A 14,951-nucleotide genomic window follows, 5' to 3' on the forward strand; every position below is an offset into this window, starting at 1 on the left:
TGGTTGTCTGAGGAGGCCTTACAAATAGTTGAGAAAAGAAGAGAAGTGAAAAGCAAAGGAGAAAAGGAAAGATATATGCATTTGAATGCAGAGTTCCAAAGAATAGCAAGGAGAGATAAGAAAGCCTTACTTACTGATCAATGCAATGAAATATAAGGAAACAATGGAATGGGAAAAACTAGAGATCTCTTCAAGAAAATTAGAGATACCAAGGGAACTTTTCATGCAAAGATGGGTACAATGAAGGACAGAAATAGTATGAACCTAACAGAAGCAGAGGATATTAAGAAGAGGTGGCAAAAACACATGGAAGAACTATACAAAAAAGATTTCCCGACCTAGATAATCATGATGGTGTGATCACTCACCTAGAGCCAGACATCCTGGAATGCAAAGTCAAGTGGGCCTTAGGAAGCATAACTACAAGCAAAGCTAGTGGAGGTGATGGAATTCTATTTCAAATCCTAAAAGGTGATGGAATTCCATCTATTTCAAATCCTAAAAGATGATGCTATGAAAGTGTTGTACTCAATATGCCAGCAAATTTGGAAAACTCAGCAGTGGCCACAGGACTGGAAAAGGTCAGTTTTCATTCCAATCCCTAAGAAAGGCAATGCCAAAGAATGCTCAAACTTCCACACAATTTCACTCATCTCACACGCTAGTAAAATAATGCTCACAATTCTCCAAGACAACCAGGCTTCAACAGTACGTGAACCATGAACTTCCAGATGTTCAAGCTGGATTTAGAAAAGGCAGAGGAACCAGAGATCAAATTGCCAACATTCACTGGTTCATCAAAAAAGCAAGAGAATTACAGAAAAAATATCTATTTCTGCTTTACTGACTATGCCAAAGCCTTTGGCTATGTGGATCACAAAAAACTGGAAAATTCTTCAAGAGATGGGAATACCAGACCACCTGACCTGCCTCCTGAGAAATATGTATGCAGGTCAAGAAGCAACAGTTGGAACTGGACATGGAACAGCAGACTGGTTCCAAATTGGGAAAGGAGTATGTCAAGGCTGTATATTGTCACCCTGCTTATTTAACTTATAGGCAGAGTAAGTACATCATGAGAATTGCTGGACTGGAGGAAGTACAAGCTGGAATCAAGATTGCTGGGAGAAATATCAATAACCTCAGATATACAGATGACACCACCCTTATGGCAGAAAGTGAAGAAGAACTAAAGTGAAAGAAGAGAGTGAAAAAGTTGGCTTAAAACTCAACATTCAGAAAACGAAGATCATGGTATCTGGTCCAATCACTCCATGGCAAATAGACGGGGAAACAGTGGAAACAGTGGCAGACATTCTCTTTTGGGGCTCCAAAATCACTGCAGATGGTGACTGCAGCCATGAAATTAAAAGATATTTGGTTCTTGGAAGAAAAGTTATGACCCACCTGGACAGTATATTGAAAAGCAGAGACATCACTTTGCCAACAAAGGTCCGCCCAGTCAAAGCTATGGTTTTTCCAGTAGTCATGTATGGATGTGAGAGTTGGACCATAAAGAAAGCTAAGCACCAAAAAATTGATGCTTTTGAACTGTAGTGTTGTATAAGACTCTTGAGAGTCCCTTGGACAGCAAAGAGATTTAACCAGTCCATCCTAAAAGAAATCAGTCCTGAATATTCATTAGAAGGACTGATGCTGAAGCTGAAACTCCAATACTTTGGCCACCTGATGTGAATAAATGATTCTTTGAAAAGACCCTGATGCTGGGAAAGATTGAAGGAAGGAGGAGAAGGGGGTGACAGAGGATGAGATGGTTGGATGGCATCACCAACTCAATTGACAATAATTTGAGTAAACTCCGGGAGTTGGTGATGGACAGGGAGGTTTGGCGTGCTGCAGTTCATGGGGTCACAAAGAGTCAGAAACGACTGAGTGTCTGAACTGAACTGAACACTGAAAGTAGCCACTATTGCTCCCACTGCTATTGTCAGGTTTATTTCCTCTCTTTACTTGCTAAGGAGACTCAATGGAAAAGACCCTGATTCTGGGAAAGATTGGGAGCATGAGAAGAAGGGAATGACAGAGGATGAAACAGTTGGATGGCATCGTCGACTCAATGGACATGAGTTTGAGCAAACTCTGGGAGATAGTGAAGGTCAGGGAAGTCTGGCGTACTGCAGTCCACAGAGTTGCAAAGAGTTGGACACGACTGAGTGATTGAACAACAACTTGCTAAACATTTACTGAGGTCTTGGGTTATAAGCCAAAGTATCAGTTCTTCAGAGATTCTCTCCTAACCTCAACTGAGTATGGACATATTCATTTAGGAAATGCTAATTGTGTGTCTCCTATAGGCCAGACAGGCCTTGTGCTTGGAATTGAGGACAACAGAGAGAAAATGAAGAGCTACAAAGACTATGTCTTTTTGAACTTAAAATTTAGCACAGGAGACATACAGTAAACCAAAGGAGATAAACGATAGGCTATTATATAGTGACCAGTGCTGGCAAGAAATAAAGAAGTAAATAAAGGAGTGCCAGAGCTTTGAAAAAACACATAATCTGGGAAAACCTTATTGAGAAAATTACATTTGAACTAGGATCTTAAGAAGATAGGGAGAAAGCGGTTTAGACCTGACAGAGCAGTGCAAAGGACCTAAGGCAGTGCATGATGCCTCGTTTGTCTAAGGAACTTAAAGTTGAAAAACAACAAATAAGAAAATGATGAAAATTACAGTTTTTGAAATTCTAAATGAATTAAAATTTAAAAGGCTCACTCAGGCTTTCTGTCAGAAAAGGCTGAGGGGGGAAGAACAGAGGGAGGGGGATCAAATTACCCTCTTTTAGATAAAGATCCAGGCTGACATTCACAGCTCTTCTCACAGAGGCAATTTTGTTTGTGTGATTTTTTTTTTTTTTGCCTGTGTTTTCCACTAGACTGCAAGCTCTGTGAGGCTAGGTTTTACACATCATTAAATTACCAGTCTCAAATACAGACCTTGGAATCTATTACTTCCTTCAGATCAGATCAGATCGGTCGCTCAAGTCATGTCCGACTCTTTGCGACCCCAAGAATCGCAGCACGCCAGGCCTCCCTGTCCATCACCAACTCCTGGAGTTCACTCAGACGTACGTCCATCGAGTCAGTGATGCCATCCAGCCATCTCATCCTCTGTCATCCCTTTCTCCTCCTGCTCCCAATCCCTCCCAGCATCAGAGTCTTTTCCAATGAGTCAACTCTTCACATGAGGTGGCCAAAGTACTGGAGTTTCAGCTTTAGCATCATTCCTTCCAAAGAAATCCCAGGGCTGATCTTCTTCAGAATGGACTGGTTGGATCTCCTTGCAGTCCAAGGGACTCTCAAGAGTCTTCTCCAACACCACAGTTCAAAAGCATCAATTCTTCGGTGCTCAGCCTTCTTCACGGTCCAACTCTCACATCCATACATGACCACAGGAAAAACCATAGCCTTGACTAGACGAACCTTTGTTGGCAAAGTAATGTCTCTGCTTTTGAATATGCTATCTAGGTTGGTTGCAGGGAGCCGGCAGGAGGACCTTCACCCATGGCAAAGGTCATGAGGAAGGAGGCTCGACATACACAAAGGAGGGATCGAGCCTCAGGAGTCCCCCTGGAAATCCTCGAGCATCTACCCCTGAAACCAGAGCCTGCCTACTTTACTACTTTGTACTCTCACCTACACCTCTGACTTTATGGGGGGCTGTCCCCTACCACCTCTTTCAGAGAAGGAGTTAACTTAGAGCTCCAGTTAATAAAAACTCCTGGGCGTGACAGGAGTGTTTCAACCTACAAACTCCTCTGAAGGCTCTCTAGCCTTCCTGACAGGCTTGTCCAGCCACATGTGATTGCTCACAGCCTCCCAACCATGAGAGGCACAAGATGCTTTAAACCTTCTAAAAACAGGTTCTTTAGAGAAGTTAGAAAACTATTAGTATAGTATAGTAGGCTGATTAGAAATTGTATTGGTGAAGGGTTTTTCATTTGTTGAGCCAATGTTTACTGCTAAGTCTCCACATCCCCTGCCCTTATATACATTAATGAATATATAGAAGAAATACGTATTAACCTTTGATATAAATCACGTTAGACCTTAGGCTAAGTAAATTATTTCCTTAACTAAAACCCACTACACCCTCACCCTATAGGAATGGAACTTTATTTGGGTGGTGTCTGTTTAAAAAATAATCACCCCTGGAGAAATAAGTGTTGACTGACCACTGTCACAAGGAGAGGGTCATAAATTGTCAGCAGGCCCCCCTGGCCAGAAGATGATGTAACACCCCTAAGACCTCTGTATACTTTTGTATAACATCTCAGTGTATAAAAACAGACTCTGGAAAATAAAGAATTGGGATCAGTTCCTCAAAAGACTGGTCTCCCCATGTCTCTCTCTCTCTTAAACTCTGGCTGAGTCTCCATCTGGAGCGTGGAGCCCACCATGCTTACTAATCTGACCAGGGAGGCCTCAGTGTCTCCTCTCCTTCGGGAGAATGGAAGGACGCCTGCAGCCTACGTAAGTGGTGCAAGCTTCTTGTCTTGAAGTTTTATTGGTTTCCCGAGTAAACCAAGCTACTCAGCCTCTTTTCTCCACTGAATTTTCCTGCTGAGCTATCCTCATTCTATTACTCTTTACATCTCTAATTAATATTTAATTAAAGCGATTGTTTCCTGATCGCCGAAGCTGTCTCCCCTTCGAATACCCTGGATCAGCCGGGGCTGGACCTCAGCAGTTGGTCATAACTTTCCTTCCAAGGAGTAAGTGTCTTTTAATTTCATGGCTTGCAGTCACTATCTGTAGTGATTTTGGAGCCCAGAAAATGAAGTCTGACACTGTTTCCACTGTTTCCCCATCTATTTCCCATGAAGTGGTGGGACTGGATGCCATGATCTTCGTTTTCTGAATGTTGAGCTTTAAGCCAACTTTTTCACTCTCCACTTTCACTTTCATCAAGAGGCTTTTTAGTTCCTCTTCACTTTCTGCCATAAGGGTGGTGTAATAGATAGTAATTGGATAATTGAGTGGAAGAAAGAATGAATGTACACTGCTGCTGCTGCTGCTAAGTCGCTTCAGTCGTGTCCGACTCTGTGCGACCCCATAGACGGCAGCCCACCAGGCTCCGCCATCCCTGGGATTCTCCAGGCAACAACACCAGAGTGGGGTGCCATTTCCTTCTCCAATGCATGAAAGTGAAAGGTGAAAGTGAAGTTGCTCAGTCGTATCCGACTCTTATCGACCCTATGGACTGCAGCCTACCAGGCTCCTCCGTCCATGGGATTTTCCAAGCAAGAGTACTGGAGTGGGGTGCCATTGCCTTCTCCCGAATGTACACTATTGTATTCCAATTTTTTGTTTCTTTACTAGATTGCAAGCTCCTAGTATGATACTTTAAGTTACATTTTATACTTCTGTCAATTTTTACCACAACTAGTCTACATTCTTGTGTGTAAATGCTCAATAAGCATTTACTGACTTGAATTGTTTTTCCCTAGTCATTTTTTACATCTTCTACATTATAAACATCCTTGAAGAAAAATCTGTAGAATAACAGAAGTTCTGTAAGCCAAGATAAGCCTTAAAAACTCTAAACAGGGAACATGAACTCTTAAGGTTTAAACATTGCCAGAAACTAAGAAACTTTCACAAGGGAGAACCAATGATGAATTTTTTCCCTGTCTTTTGGGAAATAAGACTTTATAATAGAAATTTATTTATAATCATAGCTGCAAAATTGCCTCTAGGAAAGCAATAATAATAGGGCAAGCTATCTTGTTTTCTTACAGATCCAATTAAAAAAAAAGAAACTAAAATTCGGTCACATTTGTCAAAAATACACTGAGAAAAATCAAAGCTACAGTATTTACCAATCAAGTCTCAGTCCAGTTTACTAACATTGCAATAAACAAATGTAGGCATCCATTGACTGAAGTATGCAAAAATAATATATTTTTGTTTGGGAATACTTGATACATTTGAAATATATAATAAATACATTATTCATTCTCTAGTGGTTCTTTGCTGGGCTGAATATATACAATGTTTTTAAAATATCAGCTTATAATAGGATTTAAACTAGGCCAATAACGGAGTCTTCACTGTCTCTGATTTCTTTTTCCTCTCTAAAGTTACCTTACTTGTAAAATTGCTGTTATGAGCTCTCCTTCTCTATGTCACAAATCCCCGTGACTAAATCAAGACAAAACCTAATTTCTTTCTATAAACACTCTGTATGCAAATCATGGACTATGCAGCATTCATATGGAGAGAAATTTCAAAGAGTTGTGGCTTCTTTCCAGAAATATATTTCCATATGCTTGTGTTTTGGTCACAGCTAGTGGAGGTTTAGTAAAAGACATTTTGTGACTCTTTTATGATTGGACAAGCAATGAGGTAGAGACCTAAAACACAAATTTCCAATTGCTTTTATTTCCCTTGTCCAATTTCTTAAGTATAAACTATGAATAACCCAAATAATTTTCCTAAGCTCTAGCAAACTAAAACATATAGCTTAAGAGGCTGTGGAGTGTCATTATTAACCAAGTATGCTTTCCCCCCTCAATTCTAATCAAACTAAGGAGAACAGAACCATTTTTACATGTAATTTTCTACTGTCAGTCTTCCATTTAATTATAATTTTGATAATTTTCCTGCTGAAATATTTTCAGGAACATTTATAAATTGTATGAGAAGTAGGGCCAAATCATGCTGTGCAACCTATACAGTCACACAGGATTCCATGCTTAAAATAATCTCCACACTCGTTTTAATGATCTGCTGCTGCTATTCTGAAATTAATCCCTATTTTTAAAACAAGGGACTTCATATATTTTTCGTTGAGATCTGCAAATTATGTAGCCAGTAAAGATATGAAATAAACTGACTAGTCCAATCTTTAAGCAGAGCAGTAATAGAAGCTTTTCTGAAAAAGAAGAAAGCAACATGTGGAAACATAAATCTTTAGGTTCCCAGATAGCAGCTGAAGCAAAAGATACAGAAACAAATGAGATTTTAAAAATGACTAAAAAGTGACATGTTCTCTGTTGAAAATATTTTTAACAAGTTGAAGGATGATAGGAAGTATAATGTTCAAAGATTTACCTTATTAGTAAGGAATTTTGAGAATCATTTTTTAAAAAGAGCCAAATTTAGAAGTAGAAATACTTAAGAATATATACCTTTTTCCTATTAGTTTCACTGAGACAATATTTCCAAAATTCCTCTCTCTTTGGCTCTATAGAAAATTAAGAGCTGAGTTTTTGGAGCAAACAGCCTGGGTTAGAATTTGCACTACTGATACTCAACAGCTATGTCATTTGGTGTAAACTAGTTCATGTCTTTGAGCTTGTTTTCTCATCAATAAAGTTATGTGAGAATTGTGTAATAATAAAATAAACAAAAGACCTGACTAAAGGAAATCTTTCATAAATGTTCATTTCCTCATCTCTCCTGGTAGAACATCAGCTCTACTGGCATCTTAGAGAGAGCAGCTTCCAACCAGGACAGGATACTCTGTGAAATGGCATGGGATCCAAATCACGCCTGATGCCATGTCTAAAGGGAAGGCAAGTTTAGCTCCAATGGGGCAACTCCGAGGGCTGAATCTGTGCAGGAAACCCAATAGTTGTGTGTCCTGAGTGCACTAATATAGTTCAGCAGGGAGATAATTATCTTCTGGGCAATCTGTTAACTTCAATTCAGTTCAGTCACTCAGTCGTGTCTAACAATTTTGCAATCCCATGGACTGCAGCACGCCAGACTTCCCTATCCATTACCAACTTCTGGAGCTTGCTCAAACTCATGTCCATGGAGTCTGCTCCAGAAACCAGCACTCCAAGCTTTGGAAAAAGTCTGATAAGATGAGGATAGGAAAGGAGGAACCCAAACAGAGGCCAGACCTGGGAAGTCCTGTGAGAAAATTGTGACTCTAGGGCAATTTCAGACTGAGTCAACCAGTCATTCATTTACAAGCATCTCATTCCTATTCTGTGCCAAGCACAGGAGACAGAGAGAGATGACCAACACTGTAATTAATGAGGTTATTGTCTTGGGTGAGAGACAAATAAATATATGATAAAAACATAATGAGAGTAGTATGCTAGAAAAGAAATGGAGTGCTATAAGACAAAGATGAGACACTGGATAGGAGAAGTGGCTCCCCTATAAAGATAATGTATTATAATCTTGCTTGCAAAGATGCAAGGGAGTTATACAAGAGAAGGATAAAAGAAGTTCCAAACATATAAAACTAGAGGAATCCCAGGTTCTACAGTCCAGGACAATGAATCATTCTCAATTTCATAGGAAGGGACCAGGTAAAATGTGGCTGATATCTTTGAATACTGTCTGCTTAGGTTCAGATTGGTCTTAAAACAAAACTGAATTTTCTTAGGAGAATTTCCTAATAGGATAAACCAGGAAGGTTGAGGCTAAGAAATTGGGGCAGAGAGAATAATAGTAGAGAGAATAGCAGAGTTGGGAATTATACCAGGAATCCCTGATTCTCATTTTAATTAAGATTCGCCCCTTCTCCTCTATGGAACTTTTAATTAGTATCTAGTGAAAAGGGCAGATGTCATAATCTCTTCTTTTCCTAACCATCTAATCAAGGTGATGATGAAGACAGAAATGGCCAACAAGATCATTTGGTAAGGTTAGCTAGAACACTTTACCAATTAGAAGATAGTTCAGAATAATAAGGAATTGACCTCCTGATCTAAGTCCTCTTCATAATTTAAATTCTTTATGTTTATTTAGATTGAAAATAAAAGAGACCTCATCACCACTTCTAGTAAATCTGCAGACAAGATCAGTCTTCAGCAGACTGAGCTTCAGAAGACAACCTGGTTTTTTGTCCTTATGTTTTATTTTCCCTTAACTCATCCTTGCTGCAAATTCATGAACACATTCTGTGATACACCTTGTATCTTGTGTTAAACAGTCAATGCCATATACTGCTGGACACATAAATCTTGGAGTAGAGGATCACTGAGAAGACAAAAGGAATTCCACCTGCTGGCTTCTTAGGCAGGTGACTGCATATATCAAATGGGATTGATGTTGATTTATCCTATTTTTGGTAATCTATAAAAGAGACATTCCACTATTTCTTTGTAATTATATCTCCCTCCTGACCTGCTTTTTATGACCATATGCTTCATAAATTAAAAAGTAAATAAGTGAATAAACATATGCAAATTTCAACACAGAAAGTATAATAATCAGATATCCCCAGAAAAGCTGTTTTTCTTTTAAAAATCAAGGGAACAGGGAACTCATAGAAATGTTAATACATACAACATGAAGTGAAAATCACAGAGGTGATCACAACCTATTAAGCTTACAAAGTTAGGCAAAACACAAAGATTTATAGTTTACATTTTAATCATTCATGATTAGGCCAAAAAGCTGTGAAGTTGTAAGTTCCTCAAAACATACACCTACACAAAATATAGTGGATCTATCATTTAGCATATAGCCTTATATAAAAAGTAGGGAATTTTCTCTGCACAAAATTTCAGTATTCAGAGGAGAGGAAGAGAGAACAAAGAGAACAAAATTTCATTTTCAGACCCATGGCAAGATTCACTCCCATTTACATGGTAAAATGCTCTAAGAACAAAGAAATCTCAAATTTGGTCCAGATAACAGAAATTTCCGAATCATCCTAAAAATAATTTACTGCTCTTGATACCGCCATAAATGTGCCCTGGGGGTCTATTATAGAAAGAAAGGGCTTGCATCTGCTTTTGTCATGTTTCAGATATTATATTCTTCTGTGTTAATATATTTACAACTGTTTTCATATAAAAATAGGGGGTGTAACATATCTAATACTACTTCATTGGAATCAAGGGAATTTATAATTGGACTAATGACTATCCTTACTAAAAGATAAATTAATTAAGTAATAATTTTAAAACTCCTCCATTGTATATGACAGATTTATTTTTCCTGACAGCTAAAAACCAACAACTTCTGAATTAATATGTCTGGTTATGATAATTAAAATCTTATTAGTATAATTCACTTTAACTCCTAAATTCCTCCATATTTGTGAAATGATTCACAAATAATGACTAAAAGTTATATTTTCAAATATCAAACAGCTCTAAATTTATCATATAGTATAGTTCAAAGTCAGTGAATCTTTCACTTTAAGATTAATTGTGGAAAAATTAAAAACGAACTTATCCAACAATAAGCAGAACTATAATTTGAAATCTCTGTCCTGAAAGAAATAATGTTTAACTGGGGACGAAGTGACTTAGAGCTGTCTGCAGTTTAGTTCTGCTTTGTTTATAAGTATGGAGAGGAAAGCGCAGTGTAGAGGTAGAGATGATTGTACTGGATCATCCTCTATCCTCTTGAATGAGGTACCCCATCAGTGAAACTAAGTGAATAAAAGGTGTCATGTCACCAAGTACAAAAAAGAGACATGGCATGTACTTGTGGTCAGACAGGAAGGAATTGATGTCCCATCACGTTACATGTAATCAGCTACATTCTTAGAAGCAAGGCAGATTCAGCATCATGAAGAATCATCTGGGAGTGATATCAGCAAAATGATAGAGTAGGGCATACCAGCCTTTGTCCCTTGGTCAATAGAAAAACGATCAAACTACAGTTCATGAAGGAAGATGGCCCTGGGAGGGTCCAAAAGGCCAGATAAGAACCTGCAGCAATACAATGGAGCAAAAAATGGAGAATAACCACACTCGTAGGATTTCTGGAGAGATGTAGATAGCTGAGATGTCTGGAGATGGCTAGGAAAAGGAGGGGTGAGCACTATCAGTATCAGCCACACTAGGTACCACATGGTCTTCAGTTATCGGCTCTGCAGAGGATCCCAGCAGCCTTTTCTTTGAAGAGCCCAATAGCCTCTACATAAGATAGCAGCTTTCACTGGAGGAGTGTGTTGCAGTGTCCACTGGTGTGGACCCAGTGGCCTGCTCTATAGAGGACAGAAACCTTTTAAAGACTCCACCAAAAAACAACCTGCTAAAATCAGTAAGTAAATTCAGTAAAAATGCAAAACATAAAATAAAATCAAAATATAAAAATCAATTGCACAAATAAACCAAAGAGACATGTAAGTGGAAAGATATTTCATGGTCATGAATTAGAAGTATTACAATTGCTAAAATGTACATACCTTTCAAGGCAGTGTACACAGATTCAAGGCAATCTCTATCAAAATTCCAATAGCATTTTTCACAAAACTAGAACAATTTACATGGAGACCACAAGAACCCAAATAGCTAAGGCAATCTTGAGTAAGAACAAAACTGAAGGCATCACACTTACTCAATTCAAATTATTAATTTGATAAAAATTAAAACAATATGGTAGCAGTTTGAAAATAGACATTTGGACCAATGGGACAGAATAGAGAGCTCAGAAATAAAACCAAGCATACATGTTCAACTAATCTTTGACGAGGGTACCAAGAATACACAAAAGGATAGGATAGCCTTTTTAATAAATGATATTGGGAAAGCTGGATATCCATATGCAAAAAATAAAATAGGATGCTTATTTTATGCTATGCACAAAGTCAATTCAAAATGTATTAAAGACTTAAAACATAGACATAAACATCCTAAAAATACAGGGGAAAGCTCCTTGACATAGGTCATAGTAATGATTTTTTGGATTTGACACCAAAAGCACAATCAATAAAAGTAAAAACAAACTGGGACTCTGTCACACTTAGTAGTTTCTACACAACCAGAAAAAAAAATAGCAAAATGAAGGGAGAACTCAATAAATGGGAGATAACATTTGTAAAGCATATGTCTCGTCAGGGGCTAATATCCAAAATATATAAGGCGCTCATACAACTCAATAGCAAATGACAACAACAGCAACAACAAAGTCAATTTAAAAATGAGCAAAGGATGTGAATCGAAATTTTTACAAAGAAGATACACAAATGGCCAATAGGTATATGAAAGATGCTTAATACCATTAATCATCAAAGAAATGCAAATCAAAACCACAATGAGACATTACCTCAACCTGTTTGTATGGCTACTACCAAAAGTCAAAAATAAGTGTTCATGTATATGTAAAAAGAACCCTTGTTTACTGCTGATGAGAATGTAAATCAGAACATCAACTATGGAAAGCAGCATGGAGGTTCCTCAAAAAATTAAAATGTAACTATCATATTATCCAGGAATCCCACTTCTGACTATATATCCAAGGGAAAAAAAAAAAAAACAAATTGTCTCAAACCAGTATCTTCACATTCATGTTCATTGCAGCATTATTTACAAAGTAGCCACATTATGGAAACAACCTAAGTGCCATCAACAGACTAATGGATAAAGAAAATATAGTATATATAATGAAGTATTATCTAGCCTTATGAAAAAGGAAACCCAACCCTTTGCAACAACATGGATGAATTTAATGGCAACCCACTCCAGTATTCTTGCATGGAGAATCCCATGGATGGAGGAGCTTGGTGGGCTACAGTCCACAGGTCACAAAGAGTTGGACACGACTGAGCGACTTCACTTTCACTATGCTAAGTGAATTAAGTCAGACACAAAAAGACAAATACTTCCTTATCTCACATATGTGGACTCAAAAAAAAAAATTCAAACTCATAGAAACTGACAGTAGAGTGGTAGTAACAAGAGACTAAGTGGGGGAGGAAATATGATGTTGGTCAGAGGGCAAAATTCTGTTACATAATGAATAAGTTCTGGAGACCTAATGAATAGCTTGATGACTATAATAGTAATAATAATGTATTGTACACTTGAAATTGCTAAAAGAGTAGTTTCCAAATGTTCTCATCACACACACAAAAATATAACAATGCGAGGTGACGTTTATGTTAAATAGCTTGATTGTGGTAATTATTTCACAATATGTATGTATATCAAAAACATCATGCTGTACAACTTAAAATATACAATTTTAATTTTTCAATCATGCCTCAAGAGAGTTGATAAAAAATAGGGACAGCCAATGAGAACAGGAGTGGGAGCTTATATAGCCTGTCCCAAAGTGATTGCTACTTATCTAGTAAAACAGAGGCTGGTAATATATTTCTCAAACATTTGCAGCTGGTAGGTCTCTTTCAAGAACTTCACTTCCTCCAATCTGAACCATCTGCTTCCCAAAAATCAGTCATATTTCATCCCAAATTTGATAATGCTAGCTTACTTGTTATTTTATGTATGTAATTTATATGAGTATTAATGAAAACTAACCAGATAAAAATAGTGATAAAGCGGGAAAGAGGATTCTGAATACCAACCGAGTGATCTGCATTTAAAGTAAAGGCCTTGGCCTCATATCAAAAGAATGATGAATAAATGTATATTTATATGTCAAATTAAAACAACATAGTGAAATATAGTATGCATTTTAATATAAGTTCTTTTTTTAATCAATGTGTTTTCAATTGATCAATTAAATTTGGGTCCTGATCACCTGAGATAAGAGGTTTGTAATGTCTGAGAAGGTATGACCTAAGCTGCCAGACCAACAGCACAGTCCTCAGCTGGCTGCCTTCTCTGGGGATTTCCCTTGGCTAAAGAGAGCTGCCTTGTAACCAGAATCTAATGATAGGTTATTCTGCCAGTATAAAAGCTGAGCCAACTCATTCCAACTTGAAAAACTCTCAAAGGTCATCCCAGCTTCAGAGCTCTCTAAGGGATTGACTGAGCTTTTGTTGAAACTATATCACAGTCCAGCCTCTCCCCAGCTCAGTCCTACTTTCTCCCCTTCACTATAGGTGCTGATCCTGAAAGCGGGCTCTGATAAACACCCTGAACTTAATGTCTGTGTGAGTCTGCTTCTCATGAGTCCTGCAATAGGCTTCCACGGTGCTTTCACTTTAATCTGGCTCTCAGAGAACATCTAACCACTTGCACCCTGCCTGAGAATCCATGTCAAAGTTGACAATCTGACTTAGAAACAACCCAGAGATACAGTCTTCAATTTCTTTCCATCCCTTTACCTCTTTCAACTGCCCTCTCCATGCCTCCTCCTCCTCCTGTGTAGGCCCACAAAAATGAACAGCAGATTTCCTACTTCAGTGTATTGTAACTTTCATTATATCCATCACATATCATTGTAATTAATAACTACAATATGGTAACATCAGCTACTGTAACATACAAATTTATGTCTCAAACCCAATAGAAGTACACATTTAATCATTTACCAATAATCAATACACAAACAAATTGGCATTATAGCCCTCTTCCACACAGTTGTTTGGATGTTTCTGCTATTTTCACTAAGTGGTTTCCAAGGTTCCTCTGAGAATTAACTTCTTTCTAGTCAACTAAAAGGGGCAAAATATATGGAAGAGTAGCTGAGAGGGTTTTGGATCCACACCTAGAAATGGTGTGCCTTGTTTTCACTGAGTCCTCAGTTGAGAGGCCACACCAAACTGCCAGAAAGACTGGAAGATGAAGTCATTTTGAATATCCAGGAAGAACGAAAGAACATTGATTTTGGTGAGCAGTTCTGCCACACTTGTTCAGTAGCTCAGTCATGTCCGACTCTCTGTGACCCATAGACTGCAGCATGCCAGGCATCCCTGTCCTTCACAATCTCTTGGAGTTTGCTCAGACTTCTCAAACTTATGTCCATTGAGTTGATGATGGCATCCAACCATCTCATTCTCTGTCACCACCTTCTCCTCCTGCCCTCAATCTTTCCCAGAATCAGGGTCTTTTTCAATGAGCTGGCTCTTTGTATCAGGTGGGCAAATTATTGGAGCTTTGGCTTCAGCATCAGTCCTTCCAGTGAATATTCAGGGTTGATTTCCTTCAGGATCAACTGGTTTGATCTCCTTGCTGTCCAGGGGACTCTCAAGAGGCTGCTCCAGCAGCACAGTTTGAAACCATCAATTCTTTGGCACTCAGCCTTCTTTATGGTCCCCACTAAGGACACGACTGAAGCGACTTAGCAGCAGCAGCAGCAAGGTTATCCAAAGACTTTAA

The 14,951-nt window shown here is 38.3% G+C and overlaps 1 protein-coding gene across 1 annotated transcript in view; it reads right to left on the minus strand.

Moving 5' to 3' along the window:
- TNNI3K (TNNI3 interacting kinase) overlaps positions 1-14,951 on the minus strand; it is a 351,856-nt gene that overhangs the window by 266,414 nt on the left and 70,491 nt on the right. The gene's annotated exons all lie outside the window — the stretch shown is intronic.

The sequence above is a fragment of the Bos mutus genome, chromosome 3 (genome assembly GCF_027580195.1).
Source record: "Bos mutus isolate GX-2022 chromosome 3, NWIPB_WYAK_1.1, whole genome shotgun sequence".
Classification (NCBI taxonomy): domain Eukaryota; kingdom Metazoa; phylum Chordata; class Mammalia; order Artiodactyla; family Bovidae; genus Bos; species Bos mutus.